The following is a 20431-nucleotide window of genomic DNA, read 5'->3' on the forward strand; positions in this document are numbered from 1 at the left end:
CACCTCGGCCTCCCAAAGTGCTGGGATTACAGATGAGAGCCACTGTGCCCGGGCAAAACTTAGAAATATTAAAATGTCAATTCTCCTCAAAATGTATCCATAAATTCAATGCAATCCAAAAAAAAAAAAAAAAAATTCCAGCAGACATTTTCTACATTTACTGGAAAATGTGCATGAAAACACAGATGACCTAGAAAAGCCAATACAATCTTGAAAAAGAACAAAACTCGAAGATTTACACAACCAAATGTCAACACTTAGAAAAAAGCTACAACAACTAAGGCAATGTGGTATATACACCAATGGAATAGAATAGAGCCCAGAAATAGACCCACACATATTATCACCAATTTACATACCACTGAAGTTCAAAGGGGAAAGAATGACCCTTTCCCAGTCCCCATAAATGGTGCTGGATCATTGGAAAACTAAATGGAGAAAGAGCAACCTTGACTCTTAAATTCCACAATGCACAAAGATTTTTTTTTTTTAACTTTTAAGTTCAGGGGTATACGTGCAGGTTTGTTACACAGGTAAACTGGTAACATGGGCATTTATTGTACAGATTATTTCATCACCCAGTGTGATGGTTAACACTGAGTGTCAACTGGATTGGTTTGAAGGACGCAAAGTATTGATCCTGGGTGTGTCTGTGAGGGTGTTCCCAAAGGAGATTAACATTTGAGTCTGTGGGCTGGGAAAGGCAGACCCACCCTTGATCTGGGTGGGCACCACCTAATCAGCTGCCAATACAACCAGGATACAAAGCAGGCAGAAAAACATAAAAAGGCTAGACTGGCTTAGCTTCCCAGCATACATCTTTCTTCCATGATGGAGGCTTCCTGCCCTCAAATATTAACTCCAGGTTCTTCAGCTTTGGGACTCAGACTGGCTTCCTTGCTCCTCAGCTTGCAGATGGCCTGTTGCAGGACCTTGTGATCGTGTGAGTTAATACTCCTTAATAAACTCCCATTGATATATATATATTATATTATATATATATTCTATTAGTTCTGTTTCTCTAGAGAACCCTGACTAATACACACAGGTATTAAGCCTAGCACCCATTAGCTATTTTTCCTGATCCTCTCCTTCCTCTACCCTCCACCCTCCAATGAGCCCCAGTATGTGTTGTTCCCCTCTCTGTCCACGTGTTCTCGTCATTTAGCTACAACTAATAAAATGAGAACATGCAGTATTTAATTTTCTGTTCCTGCATTAGTTTGCTAAGGATAATGGTCTCCAGCTTTTGAAAGAGGTAAATATTAAGGAGAAAATAATAAAGCTTCAAGGGGAAAACATAAGAGAATATTTTCATGACCCTGGGGTAAGGAAGATTTCTTAAACAGGACACAGAAAACTCCAATTATTTAAAAAACATAGACAAGTTCAATTTCATTTCAATTCAGATCTTCAATTCTCCAAAAGATGCCATTAGACTATAAACTAGAGGGTATTGGTACTAGAAGGTAAAACCACAATTAAATACCACTTCATCCTCACCAGATTGGCTAAAATTATAAGAACCGATAATAAATCAAGTCTTAGCAAGGATACAGAGCAACTTGAACTATCATACATTGCTTCTGGCAATATAAATTGATACAATCACTTGGCAAAACTTTTGTATCTACTATAACTAAACATACCAGCAACTCCATACCAGCAACTCCAATCCTAATTCATACCCACCCCCCTACCAAAAAACTGCATAATTCTTCTAAAAACACATGTCAAAAATGTTGAGGGCAGCTTTACCCATAACAGCCAAAATCTGGAAAAAACTAAAATGTCAATTTCCTGGATAATTGCTATAAAAATTATTGTATATTGATAGCAAAAATACATAGCAACAAAAAGGTGAATAAACTAATGTTTACATGCAAGGACATGGACAAATCTCACATACATAATGTTTAGTGAAGAAGACAAAAAAGAGCACATACGATGCTAATTACATGAAGTTCAAATATTAAGCTACATAATAGAATTCAGTATAATGGTTAGTATTGAGTAGACAGAGGCACAAGGCAACCTTCCAGGGTACTGGAAATGTTTTACATCTTATCTTGGTTGTGATTTTATGGATGTCTACATATTCAAAAATTCATCAAGATGCATTTTTGTACTTCATGTATACATTACTTTCAAAATTGTTAAGAATGCTGAACCTCACTTTAAGTAAGATAAATGTAAATAAAGCTACCTTGAAGCTGGGCGTGATAGTCCCAGCTACTCAGGAAGCTGAGGCAGGAGGATGACTTGAGCCCAGGCATTTGAGACCAGCCTGGGCAACATATTAAGACCCTGTTTCTTAGAAAAAAAAATGAAACAACCTTGAGGTATCATTTCTTACCATTGTAGTGGAACAAAAGATCCAAACATTGTTTAATATACTCACTTGGTGCACTGTGGGGAGGCACAAGGTTTTTTTTTTGGAGATGGAGTCTCACTCTGTCACCCAGGCTGGAGTGCAGTGGCGCACAGTCTCTGCTCACCGCAAGCTCCATCTCCCAGTTTCACACCATTCTCTTGCCTCAGCCTCCCGAGTACCTGGGACTACAGGCACCCACCACCATGCCCAGCTAACTTTTTGTATTTTTAGTAGAGACGGGGTTTCACCATGTTAGCCAGGATGGTCTCGATCTCCTGACCTCATGATCCACCCGCCTTGGCCTCCCAAAGTGCTGGGATTACAGGCGTGAGCCACCGCGCCCAGCCGTGGGGAGGTACAAGTTAACATCATTTTTAGGAATGTAGAATGTTGTTGGAACCCATATGAAATGACCCATCTACCCTCTGACAATCTCACTTCTGGAATTTCATAAATACATGTGTACAAGATCATCCTTCATAACATTGTTTAGAATATCAAAAACTTTAAAATGACCCAAGTGTCCAGCTATATGGGTTTGTAGGAGTATGGCTGAAAAAATATACCCATGCAGTGTAACTATAAAAATAACAGAGGGGAGTCTTATATATTGACATTTGCTGGATGAAATATTATGAAATCTTAAAATATGAAATTGTGGAAAAAAAAAGAAAGTGAGAGATGCCTACGTACTGATACGTACCTGTGTACTGATAGAAGGAGACTCCAGGATATGTTATTAAGTGGAAAAAATGATATAGAACAATGAATACAAACTACAGTGTTTTGAGTGTTAAAAGCAGGAAAAATGATAAATATATTCACATTTTCCTCTATGTACATAAAACGCCGAATATACAAATAAGAAACTAATAAAAATGGTTAACTACAAAGAAAGAGGAGTAGGGACAAGGCAGATGAGGCCAGGATGAGAAAGAAACTTCCCAAAATATACAGTATATATTGTGAATGGGGGCCAGACCAGAATGTCAAATGTCAGACTTTATGTGAGGGCATCAGTTTATAAACAAACCAGAAGCCTATTGTTCTTGTAATTCCTATAGGCAATGAGCATAGTCTCCAAATTGAAAACTAGACTAGATTTCTGGCAAGATGGCCTAATGGAAACAGCTCTGGTCTGCAGCTCCCAGCGAGCTCTACACAGAAAGCGGGTGATTTCTGCATTTCCAACTGAGGTACCCGGTTCATCTCACTGGCACTGGTTGGACAGTGGGTGCAGCCCACGGAAGGCAATCCGAAGCAGGGTGGGGCATCGCCTCACCTGGGAAGTGCAAGGGGTCGGGGAATTTTCTCCCCTACCCAAGGGAAGCTGTGAGGGACTGACCCTGAGGAACCATGTACACCCCTGCCCAGATACCGCGCTAGTCCCACAGTCTTCGCAACCCACAAACCGGAAGATTCCCTCTGGTGCCTACCCAACCAGGGCCCTGGGTTTCAAGTACAAAACCAGGCAGCCATTTGGGCAGACACCAAACTAGCTGCAGGAATTTTTTTTTTTCATACCCCAGTGGTGCCTGGAATGCCCGTAAGACAGGACCATTCGCTCCACTGGAAAGGAGTACTGAAACCAGGGAGCCAAGTGGTCTGACTCGGCGGGTCCCACCCCCATGGAGCTCAGCAAACTAACATCCACTGGCTTGAAATTCTCACTGCCAGCACAGCAGCAATCTGAGATCAACATGGGACACTCGAGCTTGGTGGGCATAGGGGTGTTCACCATTGCTGAGGCTTGAGTAGTTGGTTTTATGCTCATAGTGTAAACAAAGCAGCCAGGAAGTTCTAACTGGGAGGAGCCCACTGCAGTTCAGCAAGGCCTCTGCAGCCTGATGCCAGATTTCTCCTCTCTGGGCAGGGCATCTCTAAAAAAAACAGGCAGCAACCCCAGTCAGGGACTTACAGATAAAACCCTCATCTCCCTCAGACAGAGCACCTGGGGAAGAGGCAGCTGTGGGCACAGCTTCAGCAGACTTAAACGTCCCTGCCTGAGGGCTCTGAAGAGAGCAGCAGACCTCCCAGCACAGCGTTCGAGCTCTGCTAAGGGTCAGACTGCCTCTTCAAATGGGTCCCTGACCCCCGTGTATCCTGACTGGGAGAAACCTCCCAGTAGTGGCCGATAGACACCTCATATAGGAGAGCTCTGGCAGGCAACTGGCAGGGGCCCCTCTGGGACAAAACTTCCAGAGGAAAGAACAGGCAGCAATCTTTGCTGTTCTGCAGCCTCCACTAGTGATACCCAGGCAAACAGCGTCAGAAGTGGATCTCCAGCAAACTCCAGCAGACTTGTGGCAGAGGGGACTGACTGTTAGAAGGAAAGCTAACAGAAAGAAAGGAATAGCACGTCCACTCAAAGACCCCACCCAAAGGTAACCAACATCAAAGACCAAAGGTAGATAAATTTACTAAGATGGGGAGAAACCAGCACAAAAAGGCTGAAGATTCCAAAAACCAGAATGCCTCTTCTCCAAAGGATCACAAATTCTCACCAGCAAGGGAACAAAAATGGACAGAGAATGAGTGTGATGAATTGACAGAAGTAGGCTTTAGAAGGTGGTTAATAACAAACTCCTCCGTGCTAAAGGAGCATGTTCTAACTCAATGCAAGGAAACTAAGAACCTTGACAAAAGGTTAGACGAATTGCTAACTAGAATAACCAGTTTAGAGAAGAACATAAATGATCTAATGGAGCTGAAAAACACAGCACGAGAACTTCAGGAAGCATACACAAGTATCAATAGCCAAATCAATCAAGCAGAAGAAAGGATATCAGTGATTGAAATCAAATTAATGAAATAAAGCAAGGAGACAAGATTAGAGAAAAAAGAATAAAAAGGAACAAACAAAGCCTCCAAGAAATATGGGACTACGTGTAAAGACCAAACCTATGTTTAATAGGTGTACCTGAAAGTGATGGGGAGAATGGAACCAAGTTGGAAAACACTCTGCAGGATATTATCCAGGAGAACTTCCCCAACCTAGCAAGGCAGGCCAACATTCAAATTCAGGAAATACAGAGACCACCACAAAGATACTCCTTGAGAAGAACAACCCCAACACACATAATCATCAGATTCACCAAGGTTGAAATGAAGGAAAAAATGTTAAGGGCAGCCAGAGAGAAAGGTTGAGTTACCCACAAAGGGAAGTCCATCAGACTAACAGTGGATCTCTTTGCAGAACCCCTGCAAGCCAGAAGAGAGTAGGGACCAATATGCAACATTCTTGAAGAAAAGAATTTTCAACCCAGAATTTCATATCCAGTCAAACTAAGCTTCATAAGTCAAGGAGAAATAAAGAAATACAATCCTTTATAGACAAGCAAATACTGAGAGATTTTTGTCACCACCAGGCCTGCCTTACAAGAGCTCCTAAAGAAAGCACTAAACATGGAAAGGAACACCCGGCACCAGCCACTGCAAAAACAAATCAAAATGTAAAGACAGATGACACTATGAAGAAACTGCAACAACTAACAGGCAAAGCAACCAGCTAGTATCATAATGACAGGCTCAAATTCACACATAACAATATTAACCTTAAATGTAAATGGGCCAAATGCCCCAATTAAAAGACAAAGACTGGCAAATTGGATAAAGAGTCAAGATCCATCGGTGTGCTGTATTCAGGAGGCTCATCTCATGTGCAAAGACACACATAGGTTCAAAATAAAGGGATGGAGGAATATTTACCAAGCAAACAGAAAGCAAAAAAAAAGCAGTAGTTGCAATCCTAATCTCTGATAAAACAGACTTTAAACCAACAAAGATCAAAAGACACAAAGAAGGCCATTACATAATGGTAAAAGGATCAATGCAGCAAGAAGAGCTAACTATCTTAAATAGATATGCACTCAATATAGGAGCACCCAGATTCATAAAGCAAGTTCTTAGAGACCTACAACGATACTTAGACTCCCACACAATAATAATGGGAGACTTTTAACACCCCACTGTCAATATTAGACAGATAAATGAGACAGAAAATTAACAAGGGTATTCAGGACTTGAATTCAGCTCTGGACCAAGGGGACCTAACAGATATCTTCGGAACCCTCCACCCCAAATCAACAGAATGTACATTCTTCTCAGAACCACATCGCACTTATTCTAAAATTGACCACAATTGGAGGTAAACCTCAGCAAATGCAAAAGAATGGAAATCATAGCAAACAGTCTCTCAGACCACAGTGCAATCAAATTAGAATTCAGGATTAAGAAACTCACTCAAAACCGTACAACTACATGGAAACTTAACAACCTGCTCCTGAATGACTACTGAGTAAACAACAAAATGAAGGCAGAAATAGAGATGTTCTTTGAAACCAATGAGAATGAAGACACAATGTACCAGAATATCTGGGACACATTTAAAGCAGTGTGTACAGGGAAATTTATAGCACTGAATGCCCACAAGAGAAAGCAGGAAACATCTAAAATTGACATCCTAACATCAAAATTAAAAGAACTAGAGAAGTGACAGCAAACAAATTCAAAAGCAAGCAGAAGACAAAAAAATAGCTAAGACCAGAGCAGACCTGAAGGAGACAGAGACACGAAAAACCCTTCAAAAAATCAATGAATCCAGGAGCTGTTTGTTGAAAAGATCAACAAAATAGATAGACCGCTAGCAAGACTAACAGAGAGAAGAATCAAATATCTGCAATAAAAAATAATACAGGGGATATTACCACTGATCCCACAGAAATACAAACCACCGTCAGAGAATACTACAAACACCTCTGTGCAAATAAGCTAGAAAACCTAGAAGAAATGAATACATTCCTGGACACATACACCCTCCCAACCCTAAACCAGGAAGATGTCGAATCCCTGAATAGACCAATAACAACTTCTAAAATTGAGGCAGTAATTAATAGCCTAACAACCAAAAAAAGTTCCGAGACCAGATGGATTCACAGCCAAATTCTACCAGAGGTACAAAGAGGAGCTGATATCATTCATTCTGAAATTATTTCAAACAATAGAAAAAGAGGGAATCTTCCCTAACTCATTTTATGAGGCCAGCATCATCCTGATACCAAAACCTGGCAGAGACACAACAAAAAAGGAAAATTTCAGACCAATATCCCTGGTGAACATCGATGTGAAAATCCTCAATAAAATACTGGCAAACCAAATCCAGAAGCACATAAAATGCTTATCCACCATGATCAAGTCAGCTTCATCCCTGGGATGCAAGGCTGATTCAACATATGCAAATCAATAAACAATAATCCATTGCATAAACAGAACCAATGAAAAAACCCACATGATTATCTCAATATATGCAGACAAGGCTTTCGACAAAATTCAACATTCCTTCATGCTAAAAACTCTCAATTAACTAGGTATCAATGGAATGTATCTCAAAACAATAAGAGTTATTTATGACAAACCCACAGCCAATATCATACTGAATGGGCAAAAGCTGAAAGCATTCCCTTTGAAAACCAGCACAAGGCAAGGATGCCCTCTCTCACTACCCCTATTCAACAAAGTATTGGAAGTTCTGGCCAGGGCAATCAGGCAAGAGAAAGAAATAAAGGGTATTCAAATAGGAAGAGAGGAAGTCAAATTGTCTCTGTTTGCAGATGACATGATTGTATATTTAGAAAACCCCATTGTATCAGCCCAAAATCTCCTTAAGCTAATAAGCAACTTCAGCAAAGTCTCAGGATACAAAATCAATGCAAAAATCACAAGGATTCCTATACACCAATAACAGACAGAGAGCCAAATCATGAGTGAATTCCCATTCATAATTGCTACTAAGAGAAAAAAAAACACCTAGGAATGCATCTTACAAGGAATGTGAAGGACTTCTTCCAGGAGAACTATAAACCACTGTTTAAGGAAATAAGAGAGGACACAAACAAATGGAAAAACATTTCATGCTCATGGATAGGAAGAATCAACATCGTGACAATGGCCATACGGCCCAAAGTAATTTATAGATTCAATGCTATCCCCATCAAGCTACAAATGACTTTCTTCACAGAATTGGAAAAAACTACCTTAAACTTCATATGGAACCAAAAAAGAGCCCACATAGCCAAGACAATCATAAGCAAAAAGAACAAAGTCGGAGGCATCAGGCTATCTGATTTCAAACTATGCTACAAGGCTACAGTAACCAAAACAGCATGGTACTGGTACCAAAACAGATATATAGATCAATGGAACAGCACAGAAGCCTCAGAAATAACACCACACATCTACAACCATCTGATCTTTGAGAAACCTGACACAAAAAGATTCCCCATTTAATAAATGGTGTTGGGAAAACTGGCTAGCCATATGCAATAAACTGAAAGTGGACCCCTTCCTTATACCTTATACGAAAATTAACTCAAGATGGATTACAGACTTAAACATAAGACCTAAAAGCATAAAAATCCTTGAAGAAAACCTGGGCAATACCATTCAGGACATAGGCATGGGCAAATACTTCATGACTAAAACACCAAAATCAATGGCAACAAAAGCCAAAATAGACAAATGGGATCTAACTAAAATAAAGAGCTTCTGCACAGCAAAAGAAACTATCATCAGCATGAACAGGCAACCTACAGAATGGGAGAAAATTTTTGCAATCTATCCATCTGACAAAGGGCTAATATCCAGAATCTACAAAAAACTCAAACAAATTTACAAGAAAAAAACAACCCCATCAAAAAGTGGGCAAAGGATATGAACAGGCAATACTCAAAAGAAGACATCTATGCAGCCAACAAACATATGAAAAAATGTTCATCATCACTGATTATTAGAGAAATGCAAATCAAAACCACAATGAGATGCCATCTCATGCCAGTTAGAATGGGGATCATCAAAAAGTCAGGAAACAACAGATGCTCGAGAGGATATGGAGAAATAGGAACACTTTTACACTGTTGGTGGGAGTGTAAATTAGTTCAACCATTCTGGAAGACAGTGTGGCAATTCCTCAAGGATCTAGAACCAGAAATACCATTGACCAAACAATCCCATTTTACTGGGAATATACCCAAAGTATCATAAATCATGCACACATATGTTTATTGTGGCACTATTCACAATAGCAAAGACTTGGAACCAACCCAAATGCCCATCAATGATAGACTGGATAAAGACAATGTGGCACATATACACCATGGAATACTATGCAGCCATCAAAAAGGATGAGTTCATGTCCTTTACAGGGACATGGATGAAGCCGGAAACCATCACTCTCAGCAAACTATCACAAGAACAGAAAACCAAACACTACATGTTCTCACTTATAAGTGGGAGTTGAACAATCAAAACACACGGACATAGGGAGGGGAACATCACACACAAGGGCCTGTCACGGGGTAGGGGGCTAGGGGAGGGATAACATTAGGAGAAATACCTAATATAGATGATGGGTTGATGGGTGCAGCAAACCACCATGGCACATGTATACCTATGTAACAAAACTGCATGTTGTGCACATGTATCCCAGAACATAAAAGTAAAATAAATATATATATACATGAAAACAAAAAAAAAACACTAGACTATGACACCTTCAGAGACAACATTTTGTACATATTTCATGATTTCTTTTTAGGGAAATGCACAAGGTTTGATTACACAAGCTGTTTATTCTCATTAGCCTTTGGGGTTTCAGCATGTGTAGGTTTTCTTATACATTTTTATTTTTAAAATTAAAAAATAATTTTTATCTTTGAACCACAAAATTTCTTACCTACTTTTTTAAAAACACAAGAAAAGAATGAGGTATAGCCACAAATACTGCAACTGAAATTCTCCAGGGAAAAAATTAAGGTGTATACCAGCTGAGAAACAATTTGCAGGAGAAACAGAATTTCATATGGTTTTTGAAAGATAGGTAAGGTCTGATTTTGGACACCTACTTCCACATTTCCACAAGTGGATGAGAATCTCACCTTGAAATCCTGTTACTTCGGTCAAAACGTTCAGTTTAACATCATGTTATTCGCTTAATTGGCATAGTGGTCACTTCTGGAAAGCAAGGGAGAGGAACAAGAACGAGGAGGGGAGGATTTCTCAGGGGCTTGAACTGTATCTTTATTTCACTTCTTTAAAAAAAATAGACATGCAGGGAAGATCAGGTGAAGACCCTGGAAGAAGGCCATCCATAAGCCAAAGAGAGAGGCCTTACAAGAAATCAACCCTGCCAACCGAACACCTTGACCTCGGGCTTCTAGCCTCCTGAATTGTGAGAGAATAAACTTCTGTTGTTTAAGCCACATACAAAAAAAATAATAATACTATGTAATAAAAAACATGAAGCAAAAATGGCAAAATGCAAAGATTTGACAAATTTAGATGGTGGGGGAAAAAGTTAAATTGTGTCCTTTTTATTGAAGACACCATGGGCCTCTAAGAATAATAATTGATTTTTTAAAGATAAAGCATTTCATTGTGTTTTTCGTGTGGACAAACAGTATAGGGAAGAATGAACATGTGTGAAGCCGAAACAACACAGTACATTTAGAAGGTTTTGGCTCATCAAGAAGTCACTCTAGAGCCACCTAAGGTCACACTAAACTGTGGGCATTCAGTGCAGAGCAAATCTGGACCTGTGTGAATGCCTACTGCTGTGAATGGGGGCCAGACCAGAGCGTCAAATGTCAGACTTCATGTGAGAGCATCAGTTTACAGACAAACCAGAAGCCTTTTGTTCTTGTAATTCCTATAGGCAATGAGCATAGTTTCCAAATTGAAAACCAGACTAACTATGACGCCTTCAGAGACAACATTTTGTACATATTTCATGATTTCTTTTTAGGGAAATGCACAAGGTCTAATTACACAAGCTGTTTATTCTCCTCATTAGCCTTTTGGGTTTCAGCATGTGTGGGTTTTCTTAAGCTTTTCTCACTATTAAACTCAGCCAAATTCGTGCTCACAGAGGAAGTCAGATTCTAGTATGCAGCTCCACAGCAGATCTCCAAGCTACCCAAATCCACTGGGTAATCAAAAACATTCTGTAGGCTGCTGTATGACTTTTTTTTTTTCCTCCTGCAAATAACAGTAGCAGAATTAATGTCAACACACACTCCCCCACACCACCCCCAGACAAGCTTAGCCTGTTTAACTGCAATTACTCTCCTGAGCAAGATTCTTGTTGCCACTTGGCAAAGATGAAAAGAGGGTAAAGAGAACAGACTATTCATATAAGTAAATACAAAGTACCTTATGTTATTCAACAGTTTCCACATTTCATACACTTTCACATATTCAGTCCTTACAAATCAATGAAGAGGCAGAGGAGGTATTGTTGATCCCATTTTACAGATGAGGAAAGCTGAGGCTCAGGGAAGTGAAGTGGCTAACCAAAAAGTTATATAGCTCATAGGCGAATGGAACCCACACTCACATCTTCTGACCCTATTGCAGAGTTCTTTCCACTGTGCCAGATGTTTGCAGACTCAACTCAAAAAAACTAGTGACATAAGTTTTCAAATTCCTTTATATCTACCTATAAGTTAAAAAGTCTCTCACAGTCATGGTTGTCTAATGTATTCAATTCCTCTAGATGTTTTGGACCCAAAGTCTCTCTTTCCTCACCCTCTGGCCTACCATGGATCTGTATTTCCACCATCTGAAGTTACTCCTCAGCTAACAAGCTGGACTTCACCATGCAGGCCAGTTTTTCTCACTATTGTTTCTGAATTACCTCCATAAGAAATACACTGGGAATATGTTAAAAATATAAATTCCTGGGCATCATCCCAAATCCATGGAATCAGAATCTTTTGGGGGTGTGTTTAGGAATTTGCATTTTTAACAAGCTCTCCCAAGCTGATTACCAGCCTTAAAGTTGAGAAGCGCAGCTTTCAGCAATGAAAATCCTGGGATGTTTTAAGCCAGAGACTAGAATCACCAAAGGGTTATTTTAAGATGATAAACTTGGAAGCAATGTTTCACATGAGCTGGAGTAGAAAGACTGGAGTCTAGGAGAACTGTCCGAGATTATTGCAGTAGCCCAACTTGAGAAGCAGGATGGGAGGGAAAGAGTAGACATGGAAATGGAAAGAAAAATTCTAAGGGACATTACATTAAGTCACTACAATTTCTTCTCTTTGTTTTCTATAACAATTTCACTTCACCCAGGCTCCATTAGCTGTTAGTAAGAGACCAATTCTGTGAGCATATTTCATCAGGGCCACAGTTCAGCTCATCTATCTGTGTGCGTGCTGCACTTTATACAAGGGGATTTAGCTACGGTTCATGCTAGACTGCTTAATTAGTCTCCTGTGACTAAAATTGAGTTCCTTTGCTAAATTCATTTAGATCAGAAGAAAAGGTGGTAAGCTTCCAATAGTGATGTCCAAAGCATTTCAAATTCATTTCTAAAACTACAGCCCTCCAGGTTTTTCATGTGTGCTGGAGAAGTTCATAGGAGTACTGCTTTCCTAGTCATTCTGTGAAACCACAGAACGTATTATCTAGGACAGTTTTCATTTTCATTTGTTTCCTTTGTCCTCACTTCCTCTCTTCTCTCTCTTCCCCCCCTTTCTCTCCCTCCCTCCCTCCCTCAAATGGTGGTCAAGTGTTCTTGGATGACTTTTTAAGTTTTTATCTTTCTCACAGCAGATGCTAAAATCATATCACCCTAGAATTTAGAATGCCCGAGTTCTAGTTCCGGTTTTACCATGGACTTACTATAGGACCTTGAGTAACTCCACTCTCCCTTCTGGGGCTCAGTTTCTTCATCTGTAAAATGAGAAGACAGAACTAGCTGGTATCCAAGGTCACTCCAATCCAAATATTCTTAATTTCTAAGTTGACTTATTTGGATCCCTTCCAGCAACATGAAAGTTTAAAATCTCCAGGTCCGAATTATTACTTGGTTCATTTGAGTTCAGAGCGTATAAAATATCTCTAAGAGCGTGCACCAGAGTCTTACGCTACAGCAGTGGAACTATAAATTGGCTTAGCTACTTAACTGTCTGCCCACACATATTTCTTACTATGACTTGTTTAATCAGGTCCAGTGAAACTAGGTAAGGGAGAGAAATGTTAAAGTAATAAGCAGTCACCTTAGCATCTGGTCACATCAGAGAAGTGTTGCATGCCTTTTATTCACCACAGGGCCTCTCTATAAATAATTTTCCGCCCCTTTCATCCTCCTACCATCACACTCACCAAGAAACATGAGCTGATGCTGAAGACACATATGTCACTGCAGCAGCAGTACTAAGATGAACAACACATGTTCCTTGCCTTCTTAGAGCTAGTTAGAGACATGTGGACAGTGATGGATGGAGGTGTTTTAAGTTGCCATGAATCTTAACAGTCATAATGTAGCAAAAGGTGCAACTTTTCATGTAGTTAAAAGCAGCAAATGGTTTGGGTTTGGTTGTGTGTGTGTGTGTGTGTGTGTGTGTGTGTGTGTGTGTGTGTTGCATTTTCTTAATGCACAGATGCTAAACATATATAAGCAAAGATCCATAACCTGATGTCCATAGTTCTGAAAGCCCTGTCCCATTTCCCAGTGATTAGACAACATTCTTATCATCATCTAATTCAAGATCCGTTACAATGTGGACCTACCATTCACCTATTCATTCATTTGATAAATGTTTGCTAAATGAATGCCCGTTACGTGCCAGGCACTGTGCAAGGAACTAAGAATTCTCTAGTGAATGGGACAGACACAGTCTCTGCCCTCATGATGTTTAAAAATCTGTGAGAGGAAGGTGGATGAGAGATAGTAATCAAAGATCTACAAGAATGAAATGTAATATATATTATACCTATATATTTCACACACACACACACACACACACACACATTTGGAAAAAGTCGGGAAGTATATATACTCAAATGGTAATAGTAATAATTGCTGGGGGATAGGATTGTGATTTTTTTTTTCTTTTCTTCCTTATAATGTTTTGCATATCCTCTGATTTTTTTTGCAAGCACTACACTTTTATAATGAGAAAAAAAGCAATTTCCATTGTAAAAAAATTATGCTTTTGAAGATGTATTGACAGGAAAATATCACACATTGCTAAAAACAAAAGTTTCAAAATGACAAGTATATAATAGGATTTCGTTTTGATTATATAATTACAGTAATAAGAAACTGGAAGAGCACATACCAAAATACTAGTAGCAGTTATCTTTGGTGGGATAATAGACCATTTTTTCTTTTATGCTTTTCAAAAATTATCCAAGATTTCTATATTGAGCATATAACATTTTATTTATTTTAGCCTTAGAATCTCACCACCTTGAGGAAGCCTTCCTTGACCATCACCATACTCTAATCAGGTGATCTTCCTCTACTCAATGCCTGTACAGCTTGTTGCCACCTTAACACCAGCACAAGATACGGTTCATCATTATTTTTCTGTGAGCTCTGTGAGGGAGGTACCAGAGGTTTGAGTTCTTTCACTCACACAACTATTTTATCATGGTCAATAAATACAGGTATCTCCATTCAATCACTGGTACCCTCAAATCCTACCTGGATGTACCACTGCTGTGTGTAGGGTTGGTTTATGAGTTACTCCCCAGAGCAGCCCCCACACCTTGTTCCTAGCTCTCTCCTTGAGGGCCTGTCATCATCATCTCCTGACAGCAAGTGAACTTCCAAGGGGTAGAAGCTCATTTCTAAATGAAATGAGTTTTTCTGCCTCAACCCATCAAGGTTCACTGTGAAAAGTGAAACCAGCAGATGGAACAGAAGGAAAGGGCTCATTATTACAGAACATAATTTATTACCCACAGGATTCCTGAGTCACTGCCTCTGGGTAAGGAAAGAGATTCGGAAAACGTTGAGCCTGGAAGGGAGGCAAGCAAGAGGCTCAAGCTTACCAACGGAGAAGCCAGGTACAGAGATAATGAGTGATGTGCCCTTAGTCCTACAATAAGTTGATGGCAGAGTGGTTTCTCCCACTGCAACAGCCTGAGAGATAAATTAGAATACAAAGTAATCTGCACAGGATGAGGGGACAGTGAGGTAAAGGGGAAACTTTCACATTTTTCTCTGTGCTGTTTGCATCTTGTACAAGGAGACTGCAAGATATTTATGAATTGCTGATTAATGTTCAACAAAGTTATGCCTTTTTAAAACAAAAATATCTGACAAATAGAATAGTTTTTACTAATAGCATCAACTCTCTGGACAAATTTCTGGAACAGGTTGTCTGGCTTCTTCTCAAATTCACGCAACACCCTCCAGCTGCAAAGTACGTGGTTAAGAGAAAGAATAGACTTCAGGATCAGATAGGTTCAAGTTTAAATGTAAACTTGATTTCTTACCAGCTATGTGATTTGGATGAGTTAATGACTTCCTTGTGCCTCTGTTTCCTCAGCAGTGGAGGATGGCGATAATGGTATTTCATAGCTCACAGAGTTACCTTAAGAATTAAACAAGGTAGAAGATGGCCGAATAGGAGCAGCTCCAGTCTCCAACTCCCAGCGCGAGCGACACAGAAGACCGGTGATTTCTGCATTTTCAACTGAGGTACTGGGGTCATCTCACTAGGGAGTGCCGGACAATCGGTGCTGGTCAGCTGCTGCAGCCTGACCAGCGAGAGCTGAAGCAGGGCGAGGCATCGCCTCACCTGGAAGCGCAAGGGGGAAGGGGATCCGTTTTCCTAGCCAGGGGAACTGAGACACACAACACCTGGAAAATCGGGTAACTCCCACCCCAATACTGCCCTGTAAGCATACAGGCACACCAGGAGAATATATCCCAATCCTGGCCGGGAGGGTCCCACGCCCACGAAGCCTCCCTCACTGCTAACACAGCAGTCTGCCGCGATCTATCCGCAAGGCAGCAGCGAGGCTGGGGGAGGGGCGCCCGCCATTGCTGAGGCTTAAGTAGGTAAACAAAGCCGCTGGGAAGCTCGAACTGGGTGGAGCTCACAGCAGCTCAAGGAAGCCTGCCTGTCTCTGTAGTCTCCACCTCTGGGGACAGCGCATAGCTGAAGACCAACAGGGGAAGCAGCGGGAGCCGGTGTAGACGCGAACGACTCTGTCTGACAGCTTTGGGGAGAGCCGTGGATCTCCCAACGCGGAGGTTGAGATCTGAGAACGGACAGACTGCCTGCTCAGGTGTGTCCCTGACCGCTGAGTAGCCTAGCTGGGAGAAATCCACCACTAGGGGCAGTCTGACACCCCACACCTCACAGGGTGGAGTACACCCCTGAGAGGAAACTTCCAAAGGAAGAATCAGACAGGTACACTCGCTGTTCAGCAATATTCTATCTTCGGCAACCTCTGCTGCTGATACCCAGGCAAACAGGGTCTGAAGTGGACCTCAAGCAATCTCCAACAGACAAACAGACAGTCCTTCTGACTGTCAGAAGGAAAACTATCAAACAGGAAGGACACCTATACCAAAACCCCATCAGTACGTCACCACCATCAAAGACCAGAGACAGATAAAACCACAAAGATGGGGAAGAAGCAGGGCAGAAAAGCTGGAAATTCAAAAAATAAGAGCGCATCTCCCCCTGCGAAGGAGCGCAGCCCATCGCCAGCAACGGATCAAAGCTGGTCAGAGAATGACTTGGACGAGAGGAGAGAAGAAGGCTTCAGTCCATCAAACTTATCAGAGCTAAAGGAGGAATTACGTACCCAGCGCAAAGAAACTAAAAATCTTGAAAAAAGAGTGGAAGAATTGACAGCTAGACTAATTAATGCAGAGAAGATCATAAACGAAATGACAGAGATGAAAACCATGACACGAGAAATACGTGACAAATGCACAAGCTTCAGTAACCGACTCGATCAACTGGAAGAAAGAGTATCAGCGATTGAAGATCAAATGAATGAAATGAAGCGAGAAGAGAAACCAAAAGAAAAAAGAAGAAAAAGAAATGAGCAAAGCCTGCAAGAAGTATGGGATTACGTAAAAAGACCAAATCTACGTCTGATTGGGGTGCCTGAAAGTGAGGGCGAAAATGGAACCAAGTTGGAAAACACTCTTCAGGATATCATCCAGGAGAACTTCCCCAACCTAGTAGGGCAGGACAACATTCAAATTCAGGAAATACAGAGAACGCCACAAAGATACTCCTCCAGAAGAGCAACTCCAAGACACATCATTGCCAGATTCACCAAAGTTGAAATGAAGGAAAAAATCTTAAGGGCAGCCAGAGAGAAAGGTCGGGTAACCCACAAAGGGAAGCCCATCAGACTAACAGCAGATCTCTCGGCAGAAACTCTACAAGCCAGAAGAGAGTGGGGGCCAATATTCAACGTTCTTAAAGAAAAGAATTTTAAACCCAGAATTTCATATCCAGCCAAACTAAGTTTCATAAGTGAAGGAGAAATAAAATCCTTTACAGATAAGCAAATGCTTAGAGATTTTGTCACCACCAGGCCTGCCTTACAAGAGACCCTGAAGGAAGCCCTGAACATGGAAAGGAACAACCGGTACCAGCCATCACAAAAACATGCCAAAATGTAAAGACCATCGAGGCTAGGAAGAAACTGCATCGACTAACGAGCAAAATAACCAGTTAATATCATAATGGCAGGATCAAGTTCACACATAACAATATTAACCTTAAATGTTAATGGACTAAATGCTCCAATTAAAAGACACAGACTGGCAAACTGGATAAAGAGTCAAGACCCATCAGTCTGCTGTATTCAGGAGACCCATCTCACATGCAGAGACATACATAGGCTCAAAATAAAGGGATGGAGGAAGATCTACCAAGCAAATGGAGAACAAAAAAAAGCAGGGGTTGCAATCCTTGTCTCTGATAAAACAGACTTTAAACCATCAAAGATCAAAAGAGACAAAGAAGGCCATTACATAATGGTAAAGGGATCAATTCAACAGGAAGAGCTAACTCTCCTAAATATATATGCACCCAATACAGGAGCACCCAGATTCATAAAGCAAGTCCTTAGAGACTTACAAACAGACTTAGACTCCCATACAATAATAATGGGAGACTTCAACACTCCGCTGTCAACATTAGACAGATCAACGAGACAGAAAGTTAACAAGGATATCCAGGAATTGAACTCATCTCTGCACCAAGCGGACCTAATAGACATCTATAGAACTCTCCACCCCAAATCAACAGAATATACATTCTTCTCAGCACCACATCGCACTTATTCCAAAATTGACCACATAATTGGAAGTAAAGCACTCCTCAGCAAATGTAAAAGAACAGAAATTATAACAAACTGTCTCTCAGACCACAGTGCAATCAAACTAGAACTCAGGACTAAGAAACTCAATCAAAACCGCTCAACTACATGGAAACTGAACAACCTGCTCCTGAATGACTACTGGGTACATAACGAAATGAAAGCGGAAATAAAGATGTTCTTTGAAACCAATGAGAACAAAGATACAACATACCAGAATCTCTGGGACACATTTAAAGCAGTGTGTAGAGGGAAATTTATAGCACTAAATGCCCACAAGAGAAAGCAGGAAAGATCTAAAATTGACACTCTAACATCACAATTAAAAGAACTAGAGAGGCAAGAGCAAACACATTCAAAAGCTAGCAGAAGGCAAGAAATAACTAAGATCAGAGCCGAACTGAAGGAGATAGAGACACAAAAAACCCTCCAAAAAATCAATGAATCCAGGAGTTGGTTTTTTGAAAAGATCAACAAAATTGACAGACCGCTAGCAAGGCTAATAAAGAAGAAAAGAGAGAGGAATCAAATAGAGGCAATAAAAAATGATAAAGGGGATATCACCACTGACCCCACAGAAATACAAACTACCATCAGAGAATACTATAAACGCCTCTACGCAAATCAACTAGAAAATCTAGAAGAAATGGATAAATTCCTGGACACTTACACTCTCCCAAGGCTAAACCAGGAAGAAGTTGAATCCCTGAATAGACCAATAGCAGGCTCTGAAATTGAGGCAACAATTAATAGCCTACCCACCAAAAAAAGTCCAGGACCAGATGGATTCACAGCTGAATTCTACCAGAGGTACAAGGAGGAGCTGGTACCATTCCTTCTGAAACTATTCCAATCAATAGAAAAAGAGGGAATCCTCCCTAACTCATTTTATGAGGCCAACATCATCCTGATACCAAAGCCTGGCAGAGACACATCAAAAAAAGAGAATTTTAGACCAATATCCCTGATGAACATTGATGCAAAAATTCTCAATAAAATACTGGCAAACCGGATTCAGCAGCACATCAAAAAGCTTATCCACCATGATCAAGTGGGCTTCATCCCTGGGATGCAAGGCTGGTTCAACATTCGCAAATCAATAAACGTAATCCAGCATATAAACAGAACCAAAGACAAGAACCACATGATTGTCTCAATAGATGCAGAAAAGGCTTTTGACAAAATTCAACAGCCCTTCATGCTAAAAACGCTCAATAAATTCGGTATTGATGGAACGTACCTCAAAATAATAAGAGCTATTTATGACAAACCCACAGCTAATATCATACTGAATGGGCAAAAACTGGAAAAATTCCCTTTGAAAACTGGCACAAGACAGGGATGCCCTCTCTCACCACTCCTATTCAACATAGTGTTGGAAGTTCTGGCTAGGGCAATCAGGCAAGAGAAAGAAATCAAGGGTATTCAGTTAGGAAAGGAAGAAGTCAAATTGTCCCTGTTTGCAGATGACATGATTGTATATTTAGAAAACCCCATCGTCTCAGCCCAAAATCTCCTTAAGCTGATAAGCAACTTCAGCAAAGTCTCAGGATACAAAATTAATGTGCAAAAATCACAAGCATTCTTATACACCAGTAACAGACAAGCAGAGAGCCAAATCAGGAATGAACTTCCATTCACAATTGCTTCAAAGAGAATAAAATACCTAGGAATCCAGCTTACAAGGGATGTAAAGGACCTCTTCAAGGAGAACTACAAACCACTGCTCAGTGAAATCAAAGAGGACACAAACAAATGGAAGAACATACCATGCTCATGGATAGGAAGAATCAATATCGTGAAAATGGCCATACTCCCCAAGGTTATTTATAGATTCAATGCCATCCCCATCAAGCTACCAATGAGTTTCTTCACAGAATTGGAAAAAACTGCTTTAAAGTTCATATGGAACCA

The sequence above is a fragment of the Rhinopithecus roxellana genome, chromosome 1 (assembly GCF_007565055.1).
Source record: "Rhinopithecus roxellana isolate Shanxi Qingling chromosome 1, ASM756505v1, whole genome shotgun sequence".
Lineage (NCBI taxonomy): Eukaryota > Metazoa > Chordata > Mammalia > Primates > Cercopithecidae > Rhinopithecus > Rhinopithecus roxellana.